This window comes from Rhinoraja longicauda, unplaced genomic scaffold (genome assembly GCF_053455715.1).
Source record: "Rhinoraja longicauda isolate Sanriku21f unplaced genomic scaffold, sRhiLon1.1 Scf000062, whole genome shotgun sequence".
In the NCBI taxonomy this organism is placed as follows: Eukaryota; Metazoa; Chordata; class Chondrichthyes; order Rajiformes; family Arhynchobatidae; genus Rhinoraja; species Rhinoraja longicauda.
Genome location: NW_027601280.1, coordinates 451,175 through 471,692, shown reverse-complemented (window position 1 = coordinate 471,692; position 20,518 = coordinate 451,175). Strand labels below are relative to the sequence as shown.

The 20,518-nt window shown below is 48.2% G+C and overlaps 1 protein-coding gene across 1 annotated transcript in view; it reads left to right on the top strand.

Annotated features, from left to right (window-relative positions):
- LOC144612648 (zinc-binding protein A33-like) overlaps window positions 1–20,518 on the top strand; it is a 109,082-nt gene that overhangs the window by 17,997 nt on the left and 70,567 nt on the right. The gene's annotated exons all lie outside the window — the stretch shown is intronic.

Below are 20,518 nucleotides of genomic sequence, written 5' to 3'. Positions count from 1 at the left end.
CAGTTTCATTTTACGACGCGGCCACCAAGTCCCATCTCCACACCTTCACTGGGAATAAATTCACGGGGAAACTTTATCCTTTCTTCGGGCCTTGGGCTAAAGACAAGTGGCTGAGAATCTGCTCCGGTTCCGCTCCGGGTGTGTAAAAGGGTCGGGTCCCGGGACCGGCGTCAGGAGCGGGGCTCAGGGGCTGTGGGGCAGAAACCCGGTGGACAACAGGTCGGCGCTGAACGACTCCCATTTAATCCCCAAACTGCAACATGACCTCCCAACTTCCATCCTCAATACTCTGACTGACGAAGGCCAATGTGCCAAAAGCCTTTTTGACCGCCTTATCTACCTGCGACTCGACCTTCAAGGAACCATGCCCCTGAACTCCGAGATCCCTCTGCTCTACAACACTCCCCAGAGGACTACCGTTCACCGTGTGGGTCCTGCCCTTGTTCCACGTCACAAAATGCAACACCTCGTTACAACACGGCGGGCTCCAGTCTGCGACCCGCTGGCGCGCACATCACCCGCTGTGGCTCCGCTCACGTTTGTAACTCTTCACCTTTAACTTGACGTTTAATAAAGTCTTTAAAAAAATAACCCGTGTTTGAGTTCTCTCCGCGTCCCCGCGTCACGGTACAGAGATCTCTTCAAACAGCAGACGCGAGGATCCGTGGATACTGGGTTTACAAAAGGAAAAAGACACACAGAGTGCTGGAGTAACTCAGCGGGTCGTGCAACATCTGTGGAGAACATGGATAGGCGACGTTTCACAGAGTGCTGGAGTAACTCAGCGGGTCGGGCAGCATCTCTGCAAAAAATGGCACGGTGATGTTTTGGGTCGGGACCCATCTTCAGATTGAAATGAGTGGGGGGGGGGGGGGGGGGGGGGTGAAGCCGGAAGAGAGGAGGTGCAAAACCTGGAGGATAAAGGTGAAGGCGGAATTTGATAGGCAGACAGTTGTACAAAGACCAGAGTGGAAAAGACAGAAGGTGTGAAACGAGAAGATAACGGTAGTCACAAAATGCTGGAGTAACTCAGCAGGTCGGGCAGCATCTCTGTAGAGAAGGAATGGGTGCCGTTTCGGGTTGACGCGCTTCTACAGTCCCCGCCCCCTCCCCTGACAAGTGTGCCCGTTGGGCACGTCCTCGTAGGGTTTCCATTGTAACCGGGAGGGGAGTGGGGGGGAGGGAAGGAGGAGGGAGGCAGGAGGGATGTGTGGAGGGGGATGGGATAGGGAGGGAGGGGGAGGGGGGATGGGAGGGGGGAAGGGGGGGAGGGAGAGGGGAGGGAGGGGGAGGGAAGGGGGGAGGGGAGGGTGGAGGGGGGGAGGGGGGAGGGAGGGGGGTAGGGGGAGAGGGGGAGGTAGGAGGGAGAGGAGGGAGGGGGACCTCCCCTTTTCCCAGTACTCCTCTTTCCCCGTTGGGCCCGTCCCCGTTGGGTTTCCATTGTAACCGGGAGGAGGGGAGGGAGGGAAGGGGGAGGGAGGGAGGAGGGAGGTGTGGAGGGAGGAGGGGAGGGAGGGGGGAGGGGGACCTCCCCTTTTCCCAGTACTCCTCTTTCCCCCACCACCAAGCCCCCTCCGCACGACCCCTGTTGTACCCCTCCCCAGTCCCCATTCTCAGACCCCCCCATTCTCTCTCCCCCAGATACACTCTTACTCTCCCCCACCCCACCCCCCTTTACCCAGCACACCCCTTTCCCCTACTATCTCTTGGGCCCGTCCTCGTAGGGTTTCCATAGTAACCGGGAGGGGGGAGGGAGGGAAGGGGGAGGGTGGGAGAGGGAGGGGGGAGGGAGGGATGGAGGGGAGGGGGGAGTTAGGGTGGAGGGGTGAGGGATGGTGTAGGGAGGTGGGAGGGAGTTGGGGAGGGAGGGGGAGGAGTTTTAGGAGGGAGTGGGGATGGAGGTGGGAAGGAGGGGGAGGAAGGGGTTGAGGGGGGAAGGGGGACCTCCCCTTTTCCCAGTACCCCTCTTTCCCCCCACCACCAAGCCCCCTCCGCAACGACCACTGTTATCCCCCTCCCCAGTCCCCATTCTCAGACCCTCCCCATTCTCTCTCCCCCAGACACACTCTCAGTGTCTTTTCACAAAATTTCCGGTCACTAAGCTTCCGGTCTTAAGCTCAGGGGTGACCGCGCTTTTGCGGTTGCAGCTGCTAGACTGTAGAACAGCATCCCTCTCCCCATCAGAACTGCCCCCTCCATCCACTCCTTTAAGTCCAGGCTCAAAACCTATTTCTACTCCCTAGCGTTTGAGGCTCATTGAGGAGGCGCTGTGAACTGTTTGCGTGCTACTGTATGTTTCATTTTTTCCCTTAGTACCTAATCAGATGTACAGCACTTTGGTCAACATGGGTTGTTTTTAAATGTGCTATACATATAAAATTGACTTGACTTGACAACAAGGAATTGATGGGGAACTCCTGGACCATTGTCCATCCTGCAGATCAGCCTGAGCCCAGACTGGCAGGTGTCAATCAAACGGAAAGCCTGTAAAGTTCTGCAGACAAGGGCTGAGCAATACTGACAAATCTCTGACTCCCTATATTTATTTAAGTTGCTGCATATTCCAAAATGCAGATTGTATTAGATAAAGTTATGAATCCTACATAAATAAATATTTATTTAAGTTGCCACATATTACAAAATGCAAATTGTATTAGTTCAAGTTATGAATCCTACATAAATAAATATATTTGATAAAATATTTTTGATAAAACACAAGACTTGTTTATTCTTTATACCATCAGCAATAAAACAGGCAAGTTTTTTTTTAAATATCAAAAAATACTTTTTCAAAATATTAAATATTTTTAAAACTTTTTCTTTTCAACAACTCCATCCGACATTTCAAAATGCAGATTGTATTAGTTAAAGTTAGGAATCCTACATAAATAAATATTTATTTTAAGTTGCTGCACATTCCAAAATGCAGATTGTATTAGATAAAGTTATGAATCCTACATTAATAAATATTTATTTAAGTTGCTGCATATTCCAAAATGCAGATTGTATTAGATAAAGTTATGAATCCTACATTAATAAATATTTATTTAAGTTGCTGCATATTCCAAAATGCAGATTGTATTAGATAAAGTTATGAATCCTACATAAATAAATATTTTTGATAAAATATTTTTGATAAAGCACAAGACTTGTTTATTCTTTATCACATCAGCAATAAAACAGGTTTTTTTTTAATATCAAAAAATACTTTAAAATAAAGTAGATAAAGATAAAGCACAAGACTTGTTTATTCTTTATCCCATCAACAATAAAACAGGCAAGTTTTAAAAAATATATCAAAAAATACTTTTTTCAAATAATAAATATTTTTAAAACTTTTTTTTTTCAACAACTCCATCCGACATTCCAAAATGCAGATTGTATTAGTTCAAGTTAGGAATCCTACATAAATAAATATTTTTGATAAAATATTTTTGATAAAGCACTCAGAGTCAGTTTGCAAAATCATCCTGCAAGGTATCAATTTGAAGGAACATGGGGAACTCCTGGACCAGATCACCCTGAGCCCAGACTGGCAGGTGTCAATCAAAGGGAAAGCTTGTATTAGTTACAGTTAGAAATCCTACATAAATAAATATTTATTTAAGTTCCCACATATTCCAAAATGCAGATTGTATTAGATAAAGTTAGGAATCCTACATAAATAAATATTTATTTAAGTTACTGCATATTCCAAAATGCAGATTGTATTAGTTAAAGTTATTGATCCTACATAAATAAATATTTATTGAAGTTGCTGCATATTCCAAAATGCAGATTGTATTAGATAAAGTTATGAATCCTACATAAATAAATATTTATTTAACCTGCCACATATTCCAAAATGCAGATTGTATTAGTTAAAGTTATTGATCCTACATAAATAAATATTTATTTAAGTTGCTGCATATTCCAAAATGCATATTGTATTAGTTAAAGTTAGGAATCCTACATAAATAAATATTTATTTAAGTTGCTGCATATTCCAAAATGCAGATTGTATTAGATAAAGTTATGAATCCTACATAAATAAATATTTTTGATAAAATATTTTTGATAAAGCACAAGACTTGTTTATTCTTTATCACATCATCAATAAAACAGGTAAGTTTTTTTTTAAATATCAAAAAATACTTTAAGATAAAGTAGATAAAGATAAAGCACAAGACTTGCACAAGACTTGCACAAGCACAAGCAATAAAACAGGCAAGTTTTAAAAAAATACCAAAAAAATCTTTTTTCAAGTAATAAATATTTTAAAAACATTTTCTTTTCAACAACTCCATCCGATATTTCCAGAGGTTACACATTCAATGCAGATATTCATTTCCAAATTTTTGATAAAATATTTTTGATAAAACTCAACACTTTTTAATTCTTTATCCCATCAGCAATAAAACAGGCAAGTTTTTTAAAAAAACATCAAAAAATACTTTTTCAAAATATTAAATATTTTAAAAACTTTTTCTTTTCAACAACTCCATCCGACATTTCAAAATGCAGATTGTATTAGTTAAAGTTAGGAATCCTACATAAATAAATATTTATTTAAGTTGCCACATATTCAAAAATGCAGATTGTATTAGATAAAGTTATGAATCCTACATTAATAAATACTTATTTAAGTTGCTGCATATTCCAAAATGCAGATTGTATTAGTTAAAGTTATGAATCCTACATAAATAAATATTTCCCATGAGGATCTACCACCAAGCTTGTGATCACCGTCTCTTTTATCTGCCCCCTCCAACCTGAGGGACCAAACAGACATAACAGGCATCTCCCTGAACCAATAATACAAAGGACAGCTCAATGCACTTTGCTGCAAAAACCCAATAGGAACGATGCACTCAGAGTCAGTTTGCAAAATCATTCTGCAAGGTATCAATTTGAAGGAACTTGGGGAACTCCTGGACCATTGTCCATCCTGCAGATCACACTGAGCACAGACTGGCAGGTGTCAATCAAACGGAAAGCCTGTGTAGTTCTGCAAACAAGGGCTGAGAAATACTGACAAATCTCTGACTCCCTATATTTATTTAAGCTGCTGCATATTCCAAAATGCAGATTGTGTTAGTTAAAGTTATGAATCCTACATAAATAAACATTTTTGATAACACACAACACTTGTTTATTCTTTATCTCATCAGCAATAAAACAGGCAAGTGCTCTCTTTCTTAAAACACAATCTCTCTCTCTCTCTCTCTCTCTCTCTCTCTCTCTCTCTCTCTCTCTCTCTCTCTCTCTCTCTCTCTCTCTCCCTCTCTCTCTCTCTCTCTCTCTCTCTCTCGACTTAATTTTCATAAATTTATAATAATAAACGATATTAATTGTGGTGTTATTGCAATGTGCCTTTAAGACTACACAGGTCTATTGGTAGAGGGGTCATCAGAGGGCGACAGAAAGGGGAGGAGCCCGGCGGAGCAGATGTGCGGTTGAATAAACACTCAGGTAAAAACACAGTCGGCCTCACTGTATCTTTTTAAAGAACACAACATGGTGTCAGAAGTCCTGTAGGGTGCGTGAAGTGTACTTTGAGTCGAACAACTATCGTTTGGAGCTCGTTGACGGCAAAAGAGAAAGAAAAGTGCAACATGCAAGACGACAATGCACAGAGAGCCCCGGTAGGCCCAAATGCTACATTTAGCATCCAGCCTCCGGAGTCCTTCGACTTTTCAAAGCCGCAAGAGTGGGCCAAATGGATACGGAGGTTCGAAAGGTTCCGTCTGGCAAGTAACTTGAATGCCAGCTCCGAAGATAATCAAGTTAACACGCTGATTTATTGCATGGGAGATGAGGCGGACGATGTTCTGCGCGGGTTAAACCTGACAGTAGCACAAAGCGCAACGTACATAGGGGTGCGTGATGGCTTCCAACGATTTTTCATAGTAAAGAAAAATATAATCTATGAGCGTGCCAAGTTCAACATGCGCAGGCAGGGAGAACATGAAACAGTGGATGCCTTTGTCACTGCGTTATATGCGCTGGCAGAGCACTGTAACTACGGGGTGCTACACGACGAGCTGATACGCGACAGGCTTGTTGTCGGACTGATGGATAAGCGGCTGTCCGAACGTATGCAGCTTGACGCAGAATTGACGCTCGAAAAGGCCGTCAATATGGCGAGGCAGAGTGAGGAGGTGAAACGGCAACAATCTTCTCTGCGAGGTGACACCAGGACAGAGACAAGTGATGCTAAATCTGTGGACAGAGTGTATAAGAGCAGAAGAGAAGGTGCCAAAAACAAACCTCACCAGGCTTATGGCTACCAACTCAAAACACACAGCGCCCAACACAGCAGGGGGAAAAGTGTACAGTGCCATAAATGTGGCAGCTCTCCATCCCATCCAAGGCAGGATTGCCCGGCAAAGGATGCGAAATGCCATTTATGTGGGAGAAAGGGACACTACAAGTGTGTGTGTAGATCACTCAAAACCGTGCAGGAAGTTGAAGAGGACGAGGATGTTATGTTCCTAGGCAGCGTCACAGCCGATGGAGAGCCATGGATGGTAAACATCGACATAAATGATAAAAACGTGTCATTCAAAATTGACACCGGCGCCGATGTTACAGTCCTACCCCACGCCGTGTTTAAAGAGATCTATAGAGACAGCGATCCACCTACCCTCCGTAAAGCAACCAAGCCACTGCTGGGACCCGGGAGGAGTTCACTAGAAGTTGTGGGCGTCGCTGGGCTGTTCCTGGTGAAAGGAGAGAAAAGGGTGATGGAGGATGTGTACGTCACACGACACCTGCACACTGCATTGCTGGGGAGGCCTGCTATCGGCAAGCTGGAGCTTGTGGTTCGGCTAGACAGCATCACCATAGAGACACTTAAGACTAGCTACCCGAAGCTATGCAGCGGTCTCGGGGAGGTACGACAGCAGTATGCCATCAAGCTGAAACCAGGGGCCCAACCGTTCTCATTGAAGGCACTCAGAAAGATTCCGTTGCCGCTGATGGATAAAGTCGAGTGAGAACTGTCCCGCATGGAAGACCTGGGGGTGATAACCAGGGTTGAAGAGCCTACTGACTGGTGTTCAGGCATGGTGGTGGTGCCGAAAAAGACAGGAGCCGTACGCATATGCGTCGATCTCACTAACCTGAACGAGTCGGTGTGTCGAGAAAAGTCCATCCTGCCATCGGTGGAGGAAACACTAGGGATGCTGGCTAGAGCCAGAATATTCAGCAAGTTGGATGCCAACACGGGGTTTTGGCAAATACCCCTGACCGAAGACTTAGCAAAATACACAACATTCATCACACCCTTCGGTCGTTACTACTTCAAGCGGCTTCCCTTCAGCATTGCCTCTGCCCCCGAACACTGTCAGAGGTCACGGAGGGACTCGAGGGAATCGTCTGCCACATGGATGATGTACTGGTCTGGGGCCAAACACGAGAGGAGCACGACGCTCGTCTGCATACTGTGCTGGCGAGGATCCAAAAGGCGGGCATTACGCTTAACATTGACAAATGTGACCTGTCGAAGGAAGAGGTGACCTTTCTTGGTCATGTCCTCTCCTCCAGTGGCATTAGTCCTGACCCGAGCAAGACTGAGGCTGTAAGGAAGATGGAGGAGCCGACCAATGTGAGTGAGCTGAGGAGCTTTCTCGGAATGGTTAACCAGTTGGGGAAGTTCATCCCGCAACTAGCAGAGAGAGACAAGGCTCTGCGAGACCTCCTGTCAAAGAGGAACAGCTGGCTGTGGGGCGTCGACCAGGCAAGAGCGTTTCAAGATTTGAAAAATGCACTGGTATCCCCACCTGTACTAGCCATGTACGACACGAACCGTGAATGCAAAGTCTCAGCAGACGCGTCATCTTACGGCCTGGGAAGTGTACTTCTCCAAAAATGGGATGAGGAGTGGAGACCGGTAGCCTACGTGTCGCGATCTCTCACACAGACGGAGCAGAGATACGCGCAGGTGGAGAAAGAGGCCTTGGGCCTGACCTGGGCTTGTGAAAGGTTCCGCAACTTTCTCATCGGTAAACACTTCCAGATGGAGATGGATCATAAGCCTCTCCTGAGTCTGCTGGGGTCACAGGCACTGGATGCTCTCCCTCCACGGATTCAGCGTTTCCGGATGCGCCCCATGCGCTATTCTTACTCCATTTCTCATGTGCCAGGAAAGTGTCTGTGGACAGCTGATATGCTGTCGCGTGCTCCTGTGAAAATGGGGGAAACGCCTGACGAAAAGGAGATGTTTGAGAATACAAACATCTATGTGGACATGATAATAGAGAACCTGCCGGCAAGCACTGCCTACCTGGATGAGTTGAGAGCGGAGCTACAAAGGGACAGACAGTGTGTGCGCACGCGTAATGCAGCTGTGTCAGGAAGGATGGCCAACCAATAGCAACAGTGAACCGGCACTCAGGCTGTACTGGGCAGAACAAGCATTGCTCACGGTAAATGACCGACTGTTACTCAAAGGGGACAGATTAGTCATACCCTCAACTATGAGGAACGACGTGCTGACCAGACTACATGAAGGTCACCAGGGAGTGGTGAAGTGTAGAGAGCGTGCACGACGGTCAGTGTGGTGGCCTGGACTAAGTCAGCAGCTGAACGAATTGGTCCTCAACTGCCGGACATGCAGCAAAGAGAGACAGAACCACACAGAGCCGCTGATGCCATCACAATACCCAGGCCGACCATGGCAAAAGCTGGGAGCTGACTTGTTCATGCTGGGAAGCAAGAACTACCTGCTGGTAGTGGATTATGCATCGAGATACGTGGAAATCGCTCCACTCAGCCCCACCAAGTCGACCGATGTAATCCACCACCTCAAATCAATGTTTGCACGTCACGGCATTCCGGAGACATTGGTCACAGACAATGGGCCTCAGTTTGCCGGAACCGCCTTTGCTGCGTTTGCAAAGTCGTATGGTTTCCACCACGTCACAAGCAGCCCGAGATATCCTCAGAGTAACGGGGAGACCGAACGTGCAGTCAAGACAGTGAAGGGTCTCCTGAAGAAAGCGGCGGATCCCTACCTCGCTTTACTTGCATATAGAGCGACCCCACTGCAAAACGGATACAGCCCAGCCCAACTCCTTATGGGGAGAAGGCTTCGCACTACGGTACCAACACTTCCAGCCCTGCTGAATCCTGCTCTTCCCGACAATGAAGTGGTTGCGTGGAAGGAAAAGGAGAAGAGAATCAGAGATGCACAACGGTACAACCTGCGGCATCGTGCACGGAGTCTGGACAGGCTCTTTCCCGGACAAGAAGTGTGGGTCACGGATCAAGGCGAAGCTGGAGCTATGATCGGCAGCCACACCGCCCCCCCGCTCTTGCATCGTGGAGGGACCTCACGGGACGGTCAGGCGAAACCGTCGCCATCTAATTCCCATGAAACCCTTGCCGGACCAGAGTGGGGGTGGTATGAAAGAGCAACTCCCGGGTTGCATTCCAGAGCAGAGCTCAGCAGAACCACCAAAAGAGAACATTCCAGAGCAGAGCTCAGCAGAGCCACCAAAGGAGAACATTCCAGAACTGCCATCCACTCCCAGAACCAGGTTTGGGAGAAGAGTGGTGAGACCAGATAGGTTGAACTATAAGTGAAAAAAAAGAGTTTCTAAAGAAAAATGTTTCACCAAGACAATGTGTTTACATTTACTTATGTTGAATTAATTTAGTTCAGATAGGAACAGACCTTCCAGCTAAAGAGGCAGAATAATCCTCTAAGGTCTGGTGAATCAACCGCGGTCTACCGATTGATTCTAGAAAGGGGAGATGTGGTGTTATTGCAATGTGCCTTTAAGACTACACAGGTCTATTGGTAGAGGGGTCATCAGAGGGCGACAGAGAGGGAGGAGCCCGGGGGAGCAGATGTGCGGTTGAATAAACACTCGCGTAAAAACACAGTCGGACTCACTGTATCTTTTTAAAGAACACAACAGGAGGGACGTATGGAGGGGGAGGGGCATAGGGATGGCGTAGGGGTGGGGAGTGGGAGGGGCGTCAGGAGTGAGAGGGGAGGGGCGTAGGGAATGGGAAGGGAGGGGCGTAGGGGGTGGGAGGGGCGTAGGGAGGGGGAGGGACGTGTGGAGTGGGAGGGGAGGGCGTAGGGAGTGGGTGGGGAGGGGCGTAGTGAGATGGAGGGGAGGGGCGTAGGGAGGGGAAGGGGAGGGTCGTATGGAGGGGATAGGGAGAGGGAGGGTAGTGGGGGAGGAGCGAGGGGATGGAGGTATGGTGCAGGGGAGGGAAGTAGGGAAAGGGAGGGGAGGAGCGGAGGGGTGGTGTAGGGGAGGGGCGGAGGGAGAGGCGGAGAGAGGTGGAGGGGAGTGCGGAGGGATGATTTGGGGTAGGGGAGGAGGGGTGGTGCAAAGGAGGGTCGTAGATGGGGAGCGGCGTTGTGTGGGAGGGGCGGAGGGATGGTGCAGGGGAGGGGTGTGGGAGTGGCGGAGATGTGGTGCATGGGAAGGGCGGAGGGAGGGGCAGAGGGAGGGATGTGGGAATGGGAGGGGGTGTGGGGGGAGGGGTATGGGAATGGGAGGGTGTGTAGGCGAGGGAGGGTGTCTGGGAATGGGAGGTGTTGTGGGGGGAGGGGTGTGGGAATGGGAGGGGGTTTGGTAGAGGGAGGGGATGTGGGAGTGGGAGGGGGTGTGGGAGTGGGAGGGGGTGTGGGAGGGGGGTGTGGGTGGGGGGGGTGAGGTGAGGGGGTGTGGGAGGGGGTGTGGGAGTGGGGGGGTGAGCGGGGGAGTGTTTCTGGTGGGGAGACAGGGAGGAAGGTGGGTGTCGCCTTGTAGCCGCAGACCCGGCGCCCAGACTCTGCCACAGAAGGGAGATCAAAGGGACTCAGTCCTCGGGGAGTTGCGGACGAACAGCGATACAACGGACACAAATTTATCCAGTGGGGCATGTCCACAAACGCTCACTGCCCACACACTGGTCAATGAAGTGGCGGATAAATTTTCACCGCTCCGGACTGTGAATCAGTCTGCCGCAGTTTCAATGGCAATCGCTGCTTTGGGCGGGATTTGCAGCAGCAGGTAAACAACACCGCAGCCTGATTTCCACACAAAGGAAACCTGCCCCGACCCTCCCATTAACCTGCCGCCGCTCCCCGTCTCTATTGGAAACCGCCGCCTCAGCCAGAGAGTTGTGGGCGGGCGCGGAGTACACCTGGGCTCACAACACACAACTAGTTATACAGCGAGCTGCAGAACAAAGGGAGCAGGGAACAGCACAGCATATAAACAGAAGCTGGGAACAAAGAACTACAGGCGCTGGTTAATACACACAAGGGCACTGTGTACCAAAGAATGCGACACGTATAATCCCCAAACCGAAAAGCATGGGTGAACCGTGAGCTCCAGTCCCAGGGGAAGCCCGAGTTTACTTTCCTTTAAACCAAACGATACAGCCGGGAAATAGGCCCTTCGGCCCACCGTGTCCGCTCTGACCAACGATACTGGAGTAACAGGACAGACCACTCCGTTGAAATCGCCGATACTGAATTGCAATCCGCAAAGGAGCGGAGCGGCCGCCATGTTAGTAAGCGAAACCAGCCGTTCGCTGCGCCACTCGCAGTGTAATCAGTTTTGTGGAAGAACAGTATCTGTGATGAAACCATTAAAATGCAGAATATAGGTCATCTATCAACTCTCATTTTGTTGTTATTTTTAAATGTTTCCCCCCGCTTAATTTCTCTGAATTTATTATTTCTTACAGTTTCTGCCCATATCTCTCCCATCCTTCCTCCCCAGCCCCCTCTTTTGTGCATGATTGTGTGTTTGTGTGTGAGAGGCAAGATAGAGATAAATAGATCTCAAAGTTCGTCCTCATGGATCAGAAGCAACTTTGATTTAAAGCAACGCTCTATTTCCCTCTTCATCTTATATTTCACATGATGTACAGAAATCATAAAGGCGATTCGACCTTTATGGCTTGTACATCGACACACACACACACACACACACACACACACACACACACACACACACACACACACACATTATATATGTATATATATTTATATATAGTTTCTTCCTTCTGATTTCCTCTAATTATTTGTTTAGCAACCTTTTTCTTTCATTCTTTCTCTCTCTCTCCCTCTCCCTCTCTCTCTCTCTCACACACACACACTCACTCTCTGTATATATATAATCATAATCGTTATGACACATTACTCACCACATGGTTCTCCCTATCATGATCACTGTTCTCTCACATACATTTCATTGGGGCCTACCCATACACATTAGCAATCAGTGACATCAAACTTATTTCCAGAAATCCTAATATTGTGAATAAAATAACTATGAACACATGCCAAGATATTTTTTTCTGATTCTTTTCATTCTATATTAGTGGACCAGAAGCAGTTTTGATTTAAAGCAACGCTCTATTTCCCTCTTCATCTTATATTTCACATGATGTACAGAAATCATAAAGGCGATTCGACCTAATACAGAAATCCTAATATTGTGAATAAAATAACTATGAACACATGCCAAGATATTTTTTTCTGATTCTTTTCATTCTATATTAGTGTAATAAAATGTAATGCATACATGCCTACACTGATACAGAGGCGCTAGCTTTAGACATGAATATGTACATTACTACCATAGTTTATTTTGAACTTAACATATAATTGAGGGGGTCGGTGCAATATAGTGCTAACCCTCACTTTTGTGTAAAATGAGTGACATGCATTAACACGCTCATTACCCACTTCCCTCACACTGACCGGAGGTAGACACAAAATGCTGGAGCAACTCAGCGGCTCAGGCAGCATCTCGGGACAGAAGGAATTGGTGACGTTGCGGGTCGAGACCCTTCCGTAGGTTCACCCATCTTCTGCTGGACCTCCATGAGGCGGGCGGCGACGACTTCGCCATGGACGACGACGGCGACGAAAGTATCCACAAACTGAAGAAGGCGGAGACGAGGAAGGGGCGAGGATTTGGCTCCGAGAAAGGCGCTCGATCCAGGCTGCAAGAAGACTACGACTCCGTAGAGCAAGGCGGCGACGAGCCGGGCCCTCAACCCTCGGTGGACGGGTGGATCCTGTTTGTGACCGGGGTCCACGCGGAAGCCGCCGAGGAGGAAGGACATCCAGAACAAGTTTGCCGAGTGCGGTACGATCAAGAACCTGCACCTCAACCTGGACCGGCGCACCGACTACCTTAAGGGCGACGCTCTGGTGGAGTACGAGACCTGGGCTACAAGGAGGCGCAGACGGCCATGGAGGGTTTGAACGGGTCCGAGCTGGCCGGACAGCCCAACAGCGCGCACTGGGGCTTCGTCACACCCCCCCCCCCCCAGGACCAAGTGGCGGAGTGGTCGCAGGAGAAACCGGAGCTCGGACATGAAGCGTCACTGAGCCGGGACGGAGTGTGGAGCGACCGGTGGGACAGAGCCGGGGACCAAGACGCTCCCGCAGATCGCAGTGCCCAAACTGAGCCGTGCGTTACAGGGGCCGTTTAATCTCAGTCGGGACTGCAGTGGGGCTGGGGAGAGGGTGGGGAGGGAAGAGTAAGTTTGGCTTGACAAAACAGCACTCGGAAATGAAGTATATTAGGTTTATTTTAAATATTCAGTCTGAAGAATCATTTAGTGCGGGGCCTCGAAAATACGGGGCCCGATTCATCTGCTACTTTTGGTACTAGGTTAATCCGGCACTGGGTCTCTGGCGCTGCAAGGCAGTAACTCGACCGCCTCGCCACAGTCTGTAGCGTTCATGTCAAACTATGCTGTATGGCACAGGAAATCTATCTGTGGCTATCGCAGAGCCATTGAGGATGCCTAGAGGGAATTTCGGTCCAAGCTGGCGACCCGAGGCAGTGAGACGGACACCCACAGATTGTGGCAAGGCTTGCACGCCAGAACGGGCTAAAAGCACCATCGATGGCAACAATGGGTCTCTCCCCGAAGAGCTAAATGCATTCGCCGCCCGCTTTAAACAGGGTGCCTGGAGGAATGTCACCTGCCCAGTCAGTTTCTGGTGTACCTGCACCAACGGTTACTGAGGCATGCGTAAGAGTGAATGTGTGGAGTGCAACTGGCTCGGATGCAGTCCCCCACTGTATACTCAGGACTGTGCGGACAAATTCGGCTCTTACCACATCTACAAGTCTGCAGGTGACAATTCTGTGGTGAGCGGATCATGAACAATGACGACACGGAGCACAAGAGGAAGACGGGGAGCTGAGCAACACGGTGGGTGTCAGGAGAGCACCCTCTCACTCAAAGCCAGCAAGATGAAGGAGCTAGTTATTGTCTGCAGGAATCTTGATGGAGCACCCTGCCCTAATCTGCATCAATGGGGCCAAAGTGGAAATGGTTGAGAACTTGAAATTCCATGGTATTAATATAACCAATGATCTGTCGCGCAACGACCATATTTAAGCGTCAGCCAAGAAAGCACATCACTAGGAATCTGAGGAAATTCGGCATGCCTCCAATGATTCTTACACACTTCAGGGTTTGGTGCTGGGCCCACTGCTGTTTGACGTCTATATCAATGATTTGGATGAGAATGTACAAGACATCACTAGTATGTTTGCAGATGTCACTAACGTTGGTGCTATTGCAGATAGCGAAGATGGTTGGTAAGAATGACAGCATGACCTTGATCAGTTGAGCTGGTGGGCAGAGGAATTGTTGACGCAATTTAATGCAGATAAGTATGAAGTTTTGCATTTTGGAAAGTGAACCCAGCGCACTGGGTACATAGTGAATTGCAGGTCTCTGAGGAGTGTTGCAATGAAGAGAGATCCAACAGTGCAGGTACACAGGTACGATGGTGTGGTCAGGAAGGCTTTTGGCACATTGGCCATCATCAACCAGAGTATTGAATATCGATGTTGGGAGGACATGTTGCAGTTGTTTCGGGGTTTTCAAGATCATGAGAGGAATAGATAGTGTGAATGCACAAACTTAAGCAGAGTAGGGGAATCGAGAACCAGAGGACATGGTTCAGGTTGAGGGGTGAGAGGGGTAATAGAAACCTGAACGGCAAATTATTTAAACAAAGCATGGTAGTTGTGTGGATCGAGCTGCCGGAGGAGGTAGAGGAGGCAGGTGCTATCGCAATGTTTAAGAAACATTTAGAGATGCACATAGATGGGTTGCGTTTCGAAGGATATTGCCCTAAGTTGCCCGGTGGGCCGAGCGTCGATGATGCATATTGCTCATCAGGGGCAAATTGGGTGGACGGGCGTGTTTGCGTTCTGTATGACTCTCTGTCTCTTCTGAGTATATCCTGTCATCTTCGTCTGTCTCAGAAGCTCGGCAATTACTACGGTCTGCTGTACAATATCAACAAATTTACTGTGCTGGACATCCTCTCCCCTCTCGCCGCCCTTCTTTGCATTTGTCCAACAGTTCATTTGTTGTTAACATCCATTCATCACGTAGATCAACATCGTCTCCAATCTTAGTCTCCATCATATTATGAACATTACCTCTCTGGTCACGGTTGTTACTCACCGCAGATCATTACTTTTGGTTAGCTCAGGTAAGGTCCATTACTGTCATGGGTACTGGGGTACAGTGGACATTTTTGTTTTGCATGTTATCCAAAAATATTTAGATATGTCATATGTAGATGCAGCTGTTCAAACTTGTACGTGATAGAGCAAAGAGAAATATACAGAATGCAAACTGTAGTTCGTGATACAGAATATAATTCTGAATATCGTTCTTTATTCTCGTCAAACACTGATTTATCTGTAAATTTGTAAGAATGAACAACATCTGCGCAAACCGCATTGCGTAATTCTGGTCTACCTTTGTCCTAAGAAACGGACATGCACAGTTGGAGAATTCGAGCTTTGTAAAAACACAAAAGACACATTCAAGCAGATGCAGAAATTCTTATTTAACTGTTCTGACGTGCGCAGCTAGAGCGACAGATGATGCAATTCGTCTCTAACCTTTGAGACCTCCCAGTGGCTTGGCGGTGTTGTAAACAATTAAGATGCGACCACATTAGGTTTCAGGCACAGGTTTAGGATTAGGATTATTATTGTTACATGTACCGAGGTGAAAAAAAAACTGCGTTTTACATGTTATCCACGTACACCGGATATTCCATGCATAGGTACAATGAGTTCGCACTGAAGTCCCATAGATAGAGCAAAGGAGAAGATACAGATTGCGGAATATAGTTTCAGCAATGTAGCGCATCAGCTCCACAAACAAAGTCCAATGTCATCAATGGGGGAATGTGAATTCAACAGTAGCATAGCTTATGGAAGGACCATTAACAAGCCCGATAACAGACGGGAAGGAGCTACAGGTGGTGCGCGCTTTCACACTTTCACGCTTTTGTACATCTTGCTGAGTGGAGCAGGGAGAAGAATGAATGGTCGGGGTGAAACATGTCTTTCATTATATTGGCTGCTTTTCCGAGGCAACGTAAAAGTGTAGATGGAATCAGTGGTGAGAAGTCTGGTCTGTGTGATGGACTGGGCGACATCTACATATCTCTGCAATCCCTTACGTTCATAAGCACAGATTTTCTCTAAACAAGCTGTGATGGAACCCCACATTAGGCTTTCTATGGTGCATCTTCAAACGTTTGGAATAGTCACTGGAGACATGCCGAGAATTCTCTGTCTCCTCGGGATATAAGGGGTGAGTGCGTGTGCCTTCTGGGTTGTTGCATTTGGGGAATACTAGGGTCAGCTGGCAGGATTTTAGAGTACCCCTCACACGTCCTGTTCTCTGCGTTTGAGTGGCTCCTGTCAGGACGCCGGCATCTCTGCCCAGGCTGTAGGACACAGAGGAGAATGACAACCTTTGTACCCAAAGCTGTTCAGCTCCTCAACTCCCAACCACCCCTGTCCCGCAGCTCACCCTATTAACCGCCGCCCTCCCCCCCCCAATAGTTTTTGTACTACTCTACGTGCCTCTGTAAATTGTCCCACGGGACCAAATATGGTGTTTTTGAAATTTAAACTTTGACCTTTGAAATTTGAAACTACCAACCATTTTCCACTTCTACACCATTGATGCTGGTTTGGCCTGCACTGCACCATGCTTCCTGAAGTCAATAAATAGCTGCTTCGTCTTGCTGGCATTGGGGGAAAGATTATTGTCCTGGCACCATGTACTGTATCTCAGTTCTCTATCTCTTTCCCATACTCCGTATTGTCATTCTTCCTGATTAGACCCACCACAGTGATTTTGTGGGAAAAACTGAAGATATAATTAAACAAATTTGTCCGTACAGTCGAGAGCGCAAATGGAGCATAGTGGGGGGACTGAGAACGCATCCTCGCAGGACACCGATATGGAGAGTTATTATGGACGAGATGCGGGCGGCACGGTAGCGCAGCGGTAGAGTTGCTGCTTTACAGCGAATGCAGCGCCGGAGACTCAGGTTCGATCCTGACTACGGGTGCTGCACTGTATGGAGTTTGTACGTTCTCCCCGTGACCTGCGTGGGTTTTCTCCGAGATCTTCGGTTTCCTCCCACACTCCAAAGACGTACAGGTATGTAGGTTAATTGGCTGGGTAAATGTAAAAATTGTCCCTAGTGGGTGTAGGATAGTGTTAATGTACGGGGATCGCTGGGCGGCACGGACTTGGAAGGCCGAAAAGGCCTGTTTCCGGCTGTATATATATGATATGATATGATATGCTGTCCCCTATCCTCACTGACTGAGGTCCGTGGGCATTACAGCCTTGAAAGCAGTGACGGAGACGAGCAGATTCCTAGGTCTCGTAGTTTGGAGATAACAACCACCCCTTCCCCACCAGACACAGGTACACACGGTCACACGCACAATCCCTAGCTCAAATATGTTTTGAATTCAAGATCATAATTACAAACTGATTTTGGTTTCATATTCATTTCCACCCAAGTCACATTGGTTTTCATTTCCCTATTTCTCACAAAGATCTTCGCGCCAACCCTGTCTGCATTTCATAAATGGTCATTCTTGTTTACTGGGGTAGATAATACTGTCTACGATTCAGATACATCTGCGAGAATATTTTACATCTGACCTCAGTCACTCCAAGGTGAAATCTTATCCTGAACGATAATCCGAACGTGATCATCCATAGGCGGTTGTAATTCTCTCAACATCTATCCTGCAAAGTTCTCGCAGAAGTCTCGATGTCGGGGTCAACACATTCACTTATCGTTCTTACGAGCTGCGCAGATTGGATGAACTGATCAATTGTTCGCCTTTGAGAGCCACTTGATGCGACGGATAGGTCTAGAATTCTGTCTCTGCCCCGAGTCGAAGGTAAGTATCTCTTTCCTTAAAAAAAGATAGCGCCAGGACATAATATTCTACGGACTAAGTTCTGGTAGATGGGATTGAGTAATTGGACAGCATACACACAGACAGTTTTTCTTCCTATTTCTACGCTCTGTGACTCAATGACTGTTGGGCCAGTGTGTGCACGTTTCTCCACACGTGGTATCGCCGTCAGTAGTTATAGCAGGGTTCACCACTATTTCCTTGTATGTTGAATAATAAATGTTGGGCAGCAACTGACTCTGCAGCAATGTTGAGGTGCGCTGATGAGCCAGTTTACACTCTAATCCAGAGGGCGGTGCAACGCCGAAATTTGCTGGCGTGTGCTTTGCGAAACAATAGCACCCCGTGCATTTGTTTCGACGAGATAGCAGCTTTGATAAGGTCATTGATTTCTGACACGAGATACGTTGTCCTCTCAAGCGGATGTCTTCCGAATCTTCTGGGGTTTTCCTTTTATCCTCTTTTATTTCAGATGCCCGGCAATAACTGCGGTCCAGAATACAGTGTGAGCATTTTACTCTATTCTTTCTGCTGCCCACATACGTTATCTTCTCTGGCATTTGTCGAACTGTTCATTTACGGTTAACAGCGATTCGTCAACTTCTCTTGTACATCAGCATCGGCTGTGCCACGCGGGTAATCTTTGTCCCATCATAGCACTTATATTGCCGTTCTGATCACAATTGTTACTTATCTCCAGTCATTAGGTTGGTCATTAGGGTTTGGATAGATTTATTATTGTCACATGTACCGAGTTGTAGCGAAAAGCGTGGTTTTGAATGTCATCCACTCATATCAGTCATGGGTATAACCGACAACATCTCTGCAATTTCTCGTCGTCTTGGGCAGAACTGTATCCAAACCAGGCTGTGATGCATCCTGATCGCGTACTTTCAATGGTGCATCTCAAGGTGTTTGTAGAAGTTTTGTCCGTCTCCTCCGGAAGCCGAGTGCGCCTTCTTAGTTGTGTGATCTGCGTGGTTGATCCAGGACACATCGGTGGTAATATTTACCGCAAACAACTTGAGCCGCAACTATTTCCAATTCCGCGCAATTAAGCCTGATTTACGCATATACTCCACCTTGCGTCCAAAAATTCATAACTAGCCCCTTCGTGGATGACATTGAGGGAGAGGCTATTGTTCTGACACAACGTGAGTAAGCTCACTATCTCTTTCCTGAACTCCGCCTCATCATTGTCGTTGATCCGGCCCATCACAGGGTTGTCGTCAGCGAACCTGTTGACGAAATTAGAGTGAACACAGGTATGTAGGTTAATTGGCTGGGTAAATGTAAAAATTGTCCCTAGTGGGTGTAGGATAGTGTTAATGGACGGGGATCACTGGGCGGCACGGACTTGGAGGGCCGAAAAGGCCTGTTTCCGGCTGTAGATATATGATATGAGTGGATAGCGTGAAGAGAGAATCGTCGGGGATCGATAAATCATCCTTGCAGGGCGCCGGCGTTGAGCGTCTGTATGGGGTAGATGTTGTCACCTATCGTCACTGACTGAGGTCCGTGGGCCGTCGAGCCGAGGAAGCAGTGGCAGAGGGCGGAGCACATACCTAGACCCTGGACACAGGTACACACGGACACATGGCCACCCCCCCTCCCCTCACTACCCCCCACTGTGGACACAGGTACACACGGACACACGGCCACAAACCCCGCCCCTCACCACCCCCGGCTGTGGACACAGGTACACACGGACACACGGCCACAAACCCCTCCCCTCACCACCCCCCAATGTGGACACAGGTACACACGGACACACGGCCACAAACCCCTCCCCTCACCACCCCCCAATGTGGACACGGGTACACGCGGACTCACGGCCACAAACCCCGCCCCTCACCACGCCCCGCTGTGGACACATGTACACATGGCCACACCCCCCTCCTCCCCACACCCCCACTGTAGACACAGGTACACACGGCCTTACGGCCACAAACCCCCTCCCCTCCCCACCCCCCACTCTGGACAGAGGTACACACTGACACACGGCCACAACCCCCCCCCTCCTCCCCACCCCCCACTGTGGACACAGGTACACACGGCCACACGGCCACACGGCCACAAACCCCTCCACTCCCCACCCCCCACTGTGGACACAGGTACTCACGGACACACGGACACAAACCCGTCCCCTCCCCACCCCCCACTGTGGACACAGGTACACCCGGCCACACGCACACAATGTCAAGCTCAGGCCTGTGCAGACCTTTACTACCATAATTTTCAAACTGATCCTGGTCTCGAGTTCATTTCCTTTCCTGGCCATATTA